The following is a 9254-nucleotide window of genomic DNA, read 5'->3' as shown; positions in this document are numbered from 1 at the left end:
AAGCAGGTCTGACAGCATCTGTGGAGAGAAAAACAGGTGATGTTTCGAGTCAGGATGACGCTGTCAGAACATTTCCAGCATTTTCTATTTTTTCCACAGTTCTGACAAAGGTTCACCCTGACTTGAAACATTGGCTGTATTGTCTCTCCCCAGATACTGTCAGACCTGCCAGGGAGCGATCTTACAAAAAACTTCCAAGTGCCAAATGAGTATGAAGACGGAGAGTTACAGATTAATTTCTCGGGTGAGTTTGAAAGTGCAATCTTATGCCACATTGTGCAAAAAATGATGCATAATCTGATTCCCAGGTGGACAATGTCTGAGCTCACTGGAAAGCTGGCTGCTCACCCCAGAGGGTGCAATTGTGCACGTGGAGATCTCAGACAGCACACAGAGAGATCTGTCAGGCACTCCCTTGGCCTGCCTCCTCCCGATTACCACATTGCCTCCCCCACACTCCACACCCAGATCGCTGGCTTCCGTGGCTGATCATCCTTCCACAGCCCAGTTGATCATCACCCATCCAACACCCCCAACCCAGCTGAACCTAATTTTTCACCTCTCGCACAATCTTGCCAGCTCACCACACCCATCGACTGGTGGGATGAGCCCCCACGGAGTTTTTCCAGCATTTTGTATTTTTATTTCCAAATTATCAGCTCCACAGTTCACCCTCACACCTCGAAACTTTAAAGTTTATTTATTAGTGTCACGAATAGGCTTGCATTAACACTGCAATGAAGTTACTGTGAAAATCCCCAGTTGCCACATTCCGCCACCCATTTGGGTACATTGAGGGAGAATTTAACTCTGTCAGAAGGTTTGGGTTATCAAGTCCCCAGATGCTTTGCTCTGTTAAGAGTGGCGTACCAGACCAAGTTGAAGCACGTGGGCTGCTGTGTACAGAGACACCCACTCGTGTGGGAGAGTAGCCAGGGCTTCTGCAACCGCATCCCAGCAAGACTGAGCAGCTTCGGGAGAGGAGAGGGCAGAAGAGTGGAATGCAAGCAAAAAGAAAATATTATTGAAGAGCAAATTCCTACTTACAAAGCACTGCACTTCACATCTTGCTGCCTCATTCATTTTCATTTGTGAGATGTCTGAGCAATTTGTGCAGAGTGCCGTGACTGACAGTTTAAATAACAGAACGCATGAAGGGTGATGGTCACAAAGAGCCCCCACCAATTGCCTTGCTGTGCTGCAGTGCCGCTGCAAATGCCCCAAATCCCAGAATAATAAAGTCAGGGGCTAATTAATCACGCATGTATTTCTTTTTTTGAGCATCACACAACACTGATAATTAAGACTTGTATTAAGTAAGAAACCTGACTGCTTAACTGTTAAATTATCCAACTGCAAAGACACGTACCTGCCCTGAAAATCTAATGGACTGTGTGTAGTTTAGAATAATTGATTGTTTAATACGAATGAAATATTAGCTACAGAACATTAATAGCACTTCCTTGTTATTTTAAATTTTTCAGTATTCCAAACAATATATTGCATAGAATCCTTAGTGCAGAAGGAGGCCACTCAGCCCATCAAGTCTGCACTGACAACAATCCCACCAGTGCCCTATCCCCGCAACCCCATGTATTTACCCTTCTTAATCCCCCCGATACTAAGGGGCAATGCAGCATGACCAAGCCACCTGACCTGCACATCTTTGGACATTACATAATAGGCAGATATTATACAGTATAATCTGATTAAATAGATGAAACAGCTGTACACTTTAGCCTATTTGTTTGAACAATCATTGTTCCCTCAGTAAAAGGTAAATGTAACCATTTGAAGTACAAATTAAGAGTCTACTTACTGTTGCTCATCCTGGCAGGTGCACTACTTGACTCTCTCGCCCTTGTCCACACATTTTATCTCTCTGCTCCTCTGTCTCTCTCTCCCAATGTCCCCAAAAATTGGAATTATATAGCGCTTTTCATGACCGCCAAAGTTCTTCCCAGCTAATGAAGTATAGTCAATGGGGAAACAGGGCAGCCAATTTGTGCTCAGCAAGCTCCCATAAGCTGCAAAGTAATCATTGTCACAATCCTGTTAGAGACTGGTAAGGTTTAAAAAGAGAGGCGAATTTCCCACTGACATACAGAAAGAACTGCGTTTCAAGGTTTTAAGACTTTTCCTATAACAAATAAACTAAAAACCAATTAGACTAAATTAATTAGGAAGGCTGCTTCTCCATTAACTAATTAATGCAAATGAAATTATTACAGCACACTCCCAGCGGATATGTACCTTGAAGAACAAGCCCATACTCTTCATGATTCACAGCCGACTTATTTCTCTATTCAATGAACAGCGTGACCCTAGGAAGTTCTGTGAAACAAAGGGAACTTGCGTGTTTGTCCGTAAATCTCTGAAGATGAAAGGCCATGTTAGAGTGGTGAGAAAGGCATATTGGGCACTTGCCTTCTTCAATTGAGGCACAGATTACAAAAGCAGAAAAGTCATGTTGGAGTTGTATAGAACTTCAGTGAGGCCACAGGTAGAGTAAAGTGTGGCGTTCTGGTCACCATATTATTGGAAGGATAAGCTTGCACTGAAGGGGGTGCAGAGGAAACTCACCAGCATGCTGTTTGGGATTGAAGATTTAGTTATGAAGAAGGGTTGGATAGACTTGGGTTGTTTTCATTGGAGCAGAGAAAGACGGTGGGGGGAAGGGGTGGTGATGTGATCAAGGTGTACAAGATTATGAGGTGCTTGGACAGAATGGATAGGGAGCAGCTGTTCTCCTTAGGTGAAGGGTCAGTCATGAAGAGACAGGTGAGGGCAGAAGATCTGATGGGATGTGAGGAAATATGTTTTTTTCCAGAGGGTGGTGGCAGTCTGGAATGCACTGCCTGGCAGGGTAGTAGAGACGAGTTATCTCACATTTTTTAAAAAGTACCTGGATAAGCACTTGGCTTTGGGCCAAGTGCTGGTAAATGGGATTAGTTGGGAGCTCAGATGTTTCCTGTGTGCCAGTGCAGACTCAATGGGCACTGTATGATGTTATGATCCCTGCCACACAAGGGCAAATCTCTCAGTTTCCTTTGCAATTCTCTTCACTCAGTGCTCTGATTATCTTAGAACCAAGCACCCTTTCTGGCGACTCCGTGGTGTCACGACCAACACTAAATGGTCTTTCCCTTTGCTTCTCACAGCAGCAGTTGTTTCTGTCTCTCTCCCCAGGTCTTTGAGTCTGAGTGTGTCTCTGTCCAAAAGAGCGATTCCTCTTTGGCGTTATACTTGATTTCCTATTGATTTTGGGCAAGGCCTCTTCCCTCATGACAACCAAATTGCATAGGCCTGTCTCTAGGCAGACTTCATTATGGTCTCACTATTACCCCCCCCCCCCCCCCCCCCCCCACTATTGAGGACATTCTACTTCATCTTAAATTGAAGCAAACATTAGGATTTTCATTTGCGTGTGGCCCCTTTTACAACTTCAGGACATCTCAAAGTGCTTCATAGTCTACTTCATCCTTTTTTTCGCCATGTCTGGTCACTTTTGCAATGGAAGAAATGCCAATTTGTGAACGGGGGGGGCGGCACAGTGGCACGTTTGTTAGCACTGTTGCCTCACAGTGCCAGCGACCTGGGTTTGATTTCCAGCTTGGGTCACTGTCGATGCGGAGTTTGCATGTTCTGCCCATGTCTGCATGGGTTTCCTCTGGGTGCTCCGGTTTCCTCCCACAGTCCAAAGGTGTGCTGGTTAGGTGGATTGGCCATACTAAATTGCTCCTTAGTGTCAGGTAGGTTAGCTAGGATAAATGCATGGGGTTATGGAAATAGGGGCTGGATAGGATTGTGGCCAGTGCCGACGCGATGGGCCTAATGGCCTCCTTCTGCACGGTAGGGATTCTATGATTAAAAATAAATGACTGCCTTAAATCCCTCATTCATTAAATAACAATCAGCTAATCTCTTTTTGGTGACTATTTATTAGTGCGACAAGTAGACTTACATTAACACTGCAATGAAGTTACTGTGAAAATCCCCTACTTGCCACACTCTGGGGCTTGTTCGGGTTTACTGGTGGAGAATTTAGCACGTCTTTCGGATTGAGGGAGGAAACTGGAGCATCTGGATACACGAGGAAAACGTGCAGACTACGCTCAGACAAAATGACCCAAGCTGGGAATTGAAACTGGTGCTGTGAGGCAGCAGTACTAAGCACTGTGCCACCATGCTGCCTATTGACTGATGAAAACATATTTCCTGGGACATGGGAGAAAAGGTGCTGCGGGATCTTTTACATCCACCAAACCAGGCAAATAGAGCCTCTGTTTGATGCCTCATTCAAAAGAGAGCAGCGGAGACAGTGCAGCACTCCATCAGTATTGCATTGGAGTGTCACCTTTTGTGCTCAAGTCTTGGAGTGGGACTTAAGCCTCGTGACTCAGAGACAAGTGGGCGACCCCACTGAGTCAGAGGTGGCACTGAACTAAAATAAAAAGCTAAGCGTATTGAAAATAGGTATTTGTTAAAACTTAATAAAAAGGTTCCAAAGACTACTTTCACTCATTTCTTAAAACTAAAATGGATAAAACTAATGGACGACCAATTGTTGAAATCTCGCAACCACTCAGGATTATGGTTCCGCTGACGGCACACCCACACTGAGGGTTTCCGGCAGCAAGGAGTGCGCTGACAATGGTGGAACATAAGATTTCACCACCAGCAAACAGCGTGTCACCCCTCGCTACTGCAAAACACACTATGAAACTTTGTCTACACTTCCCGCTGCCTTGGTAAAGCAGCTAGCACACTCAAGGACCCCACACACATCGGACATTCTCTCTTCCATTGGGAAAAAGATACAAAAGTCTGAGATCACGTACCAATCGATTCAAGAACAGCTACTTCCCTGCTGCCATCAGACTTTTGATTCTGATTTTGATTTGATTTATTATTGTCACATGTATTGGTGTGTATTTATTTTCGTTCTATATTACATTCTGCACCCTCTCCTTTCCTTCTCCCCTATATTTGATTGTCACATGTATTGGGAAACAGTGAAAAGTATTGTTTCTTGCATGCTATACAAAGCATACCGTTCATAGAGAAGTCTGTGTGAGTTTGTATGTTCTCCTCACATCTGCGTGGGTTTCCTTCAGGTGCTCCGGTTTCCTCCCACACTCTGAAGATATGTGGGTTAGGTGGATTGGCTATGCTGAATTGCCTCTTAAATTTGGGGGACTAGCTAGGGGAATGCATGGCGATGGGGCCTGGGTCGGTGCAGACTCAATGGGCCAAATGGCTGCCTCCTGCACTGTCTGCTTGTATGAAACGCCTGGCTGAGGAGCAGGATGATGTTGAAAAGATGCAAGAGTCAGAAAATGGAGAGTCGGCAGAACCCAAGTCAGAAGGTTAAGCAATCCTTTTGAAACCGGGGAGAATGTCCACACGTACAGTGAACCAAGACAGGGAATCGAATCTGAGTCCCTGGCATTGTGAGGCAGCTTTGCTAACCACTGTGCCACTACGCTGACTAAATAGGCTGTGAAAGCATTTTGGGATGGTTGTAGAAGGCACCACACAAATGCAAGCCTTTTCCCCGAGGGCTGGGGGTTGGGGTGAGGGAGAAGAGTGAGAAAGAAAGAAAACCACATCAAAAGCTGCTCTGCAGTAAGTTCAGGTGACCTGCTGCATACTTTTATGAAACCCTCTCACAGATGAAGTAATTGAGACAGAGCTGGGGAATCCACAGGCCTGCCAGAACAAATCAGTCAAATAATTTACCACAATAAGAATAATTGTGAGGCAGCGCCCACGCTTGAATGGTCACCATGAATAAGAAGCGATGGCTTTGCACACGGCAGTCCATCTGTTTACCTTGTCATTGCGCTCGGTTATCCTAAACCCACCACTTAATCTTGTCTCAAAGCAGCAGTGCTTTTAACACACGGACCGCGGTACATGTCACGAGTGCTGGAGATCTGAAACCAAAAGTGTGCTGGAAATATTCAGCCCATCACGCAGCAGCTGCACAGAGAGGGAAACTGGTTGATGACCGAGTCAGGATTGAAAGTTCGTCAACTTACGATGTTGCACAGGATCTTGAGCCCCGAGTTCAGTGCCTGTGGGAATACTGGCAGGACTCCGGCAAAATCTCGTGAATCTCGCCAGTGTGATAATGATTTCGGATTTTCACCGCCCCCCCCACCCTCGCTGGTGATGTCATCAGGTTCATGCCCGTTAATTTTAATATATTATAGTAAAGCAGCCAGCATAATTAAAGTCCCCATGCACCCTGGACATTCTCCCTTCCACATTCTTCTGCCGAGAAAAAGTCTGAGGTCACGTATCAACCGACTCAAGAACAGCTTCTTCCCTGCTGCCATCAGACTTTTGAATGGACCTACCTTGCATTAAATTGATCTTTCTCTACCCCCTAGCTCTGACTGTAACACTACATTCAGCACTCTCTCCTTTCCTTCTCTATGTTTTGTCTGTACAGCGCACAAGAAACAATACTTTTCAGTGTATGCTAATACATATGACAATAATAAACCAAATCAAATCAAACTGTTACCTGCCAAATATTGTGCCCTTGCTGTAGTTTCAAACCGTGCCGATGAGACATAAGTCAGCAAGGTTTACAATAACTTCACCTAAATGTGAACCTTTCATGGAAATCCCCTCCCTTCCCCGAGTGGTGTGAAGGTGCGTGTAGCCACCCCCCGCCACCGGGGGAGAGGGAATTAGCCTGGCAATGCCCCCGGTACAGGTTGGCAGCATGCCCAGACCAACTTGGCAGTGCCGACCTGTGCTGGGGGGACAGTGCCAGGCACAGACCCTAGTGGGAGTGGGAGTCGCGAGGGGATCCATTTTTATGTGGTGGTGAGTGGGAGCAGACCTGGCATCTAGGGATGACGCCGATGGCTATTTCGGTGGAGGAGGGGGTAAGGGGTCCGTTGGTTGGGAGGAAGCAGGGGGTGGGCAGGGAAGGCCCTGAGACTTCCATGGTGGGAGGGTGATGGGTAGGTGACCTTTTGCTTTAAACGTGGCGCCCCCATCTCAGTGCTGCCGGGCTTTATCAGGGTTTAGACCCCCCACCCCCACTACATGATGGTACGAAACACACCCAGCTGTTTTTTGTGACAGAGTGTGGTAACATCTGGAGAGAAAGCCACACTGTTTTTCTCACTGGAACTCTGCCATATTTTGTTAAGATTGCCCCCATAGACTCTTGTTTCTCTCTCCAGACAACAGCCTGCATTGAGCACAGAATCATCGAATGGTGGCAGCAAGAACAGCAACATCTGCCCCTTCAGTTAGTGCCAATCCTCCGTCCTTTCCCTGCAGCCCCTTTTCTTCATGTGACACAGCCAATTCCCTTGTGAAAAAGTCACATTGAAATCTACCTCCTCCACATTCCCAGCCAGTGCTTCCCAGATCCTAACCTATTGCTGCATAAAAAATGTTTAAAGCTTAAAGACTAAAGTTGAAAGTTTTGAAGTCTATTTATTTCTGTCACAAGTAGGCTTACGTTAACACTGCAATGAAGTTATTGTGAAAATTCCCTTGTCGCTGCACTCTGGCGCTGTTTGGTTACACTGAGAGAGAATTTAGCATGGCCAATGCACCTAATCAGCACATCTTTCGGACTGTGGGAGGAAGCCCACGCAGACACAGGGAGAATGTACATGCTCCACGCAGGAAGTGATCCAAGTCAGAAATTGAACCCTGGTCCCTGGCGCTGTGAGGCAGCAGTGGTAACCACCCTGCCAAGGTGCCACCCTATTAGTGTTGCAAGTAAGCTTACAATAACACTGCTATGAAGTTACTGTGAAAATCCTCTAGTCGCCATAATCCAGAGCCTGTTTGGGAACACTGAGGGAGAGTTTAGCATGACTAATACACCTAATCAGCAAGGCTTTTGGATTGTGGGAGGAAACCGGAGTGCCCGGAGGCTTTCACACTCCACCCTTTCGCTGTTTTTGCCAATCACCTTCAACTTGTGTCCTCTGGTTTTTGGCCCTGCCACCAATGGGAACAGTTTCTCTCCATCTGCTCAATCAAGGCATTTGCACATTCTCCCCGTGTCTGTGTGGTTTTCCTCCAGATGCTTTGGTTTCCTCCCACACTCCAAAGATGCGCAGGTTAGGTGAATTAGCCACGGCAGGGCTACGGAGATAGGGTGGAGGGGATGACTTGGGTGGGATTGTGGTTGCTGCAGACTCGATGGGCCAAATGACCTCCTTCTGCACTGTAGGCATTCTACGAAGTGAAGTGAGGTGTGTGTTAACTGCTCACAACATTGACTGAGAACGTGGGAGCTCCCTTTGTGTCCAAAGTGTAAATATTTATTTTGGTTTACCATTTGAAGTTGATAGTTTTACTCATATATGGACAATTAAAAATTTTCTATCGTTCACTATGAAATATTTGGCATGTATTCAACTCAATTTTATTTAAGGGATCATGGTTAGTTAACAAGCCTGATTTATATAAGATATAGAAGCAGAATTAGACCATTCAGCCCATCGAATCTGCTCCGCCATCCAATCATTAGTGGTACGATTCTCATCCCCATTCTCCCATAATCCTTGATCCCCCTATTGATCAAGGACCTATCTATCTCTGCCTTAAAGACGCTCAATGATGTGGCCTCCACAGCCCTCTATCTCAATGAGTTCCACAGATTCACCACCTTTTGGCTGAAGAAATTCCTCCTTATCTCAGCTTTAAAGGAGTGTCCCTTCACGCTGAGGTTGTGCCCTCGAGTTCTACTCCTCTCACTAGTTGAAACATCCTCTCCATGTCTGGGCCTTTAAGTATTCTATAAGTTTCAATTTGATCCCCCCCCTCATCCTTCTCTCTGAGTCACGAGGCCCACTGCAATGAAGGAAGGACACTCATGTGGCCTAGGTTGCTTGGTACTGCATTAGAGCCTTTAACATACTGTACTGTGTGACCTTCTGAGTATTTCCAGCATTTTCTGCTTTTATTTGATTGGCATTTTAACACTGGATTAACAAAATACACCCTTATTCAGAACACCTAAATCTATTGTCACCTGCTGACAATGCCCTTGTTTGGGAACAAGGACCTTTCCTATTTTGGCTCAGAAGGTGAGTAGGTGTCAGCTGTGGCTCACTTCTCACTCAGAAGGCCGTGGATGTGCGTTCCATTACCAAATTCTTAAACATAAACTCCAGGCTGTCACTCCACTGCAGTCCTGAGAGAATGCTCCACTGTCAGAGGCGCCATCTTTCAGGTGGGATGTTAAGTTGAGGCCCACACTAAGC

This window comes from Carcharhinus amblyrhynchos, chromosome 11 (assembly GCF_965287045.1).
Source record: "Carcharhinus amblyrhynchos chromosome 11, sCarAmb.v2.hapA, whole genome shotgun sequence".
Taxonomy (NCBI): domain Eukaryota; kingdom Metazoa; phylum Chordata; class Chondrichthyes; order Carcharhiniformes; family Carcharhinidae; genus Carcharhinus; species Carcharhinus amblyrhynchos.
The sequence above is the reverse complement of the archived record's forward strand: the minus strand, read 5'-3'. Positions refer to the sequence as shown.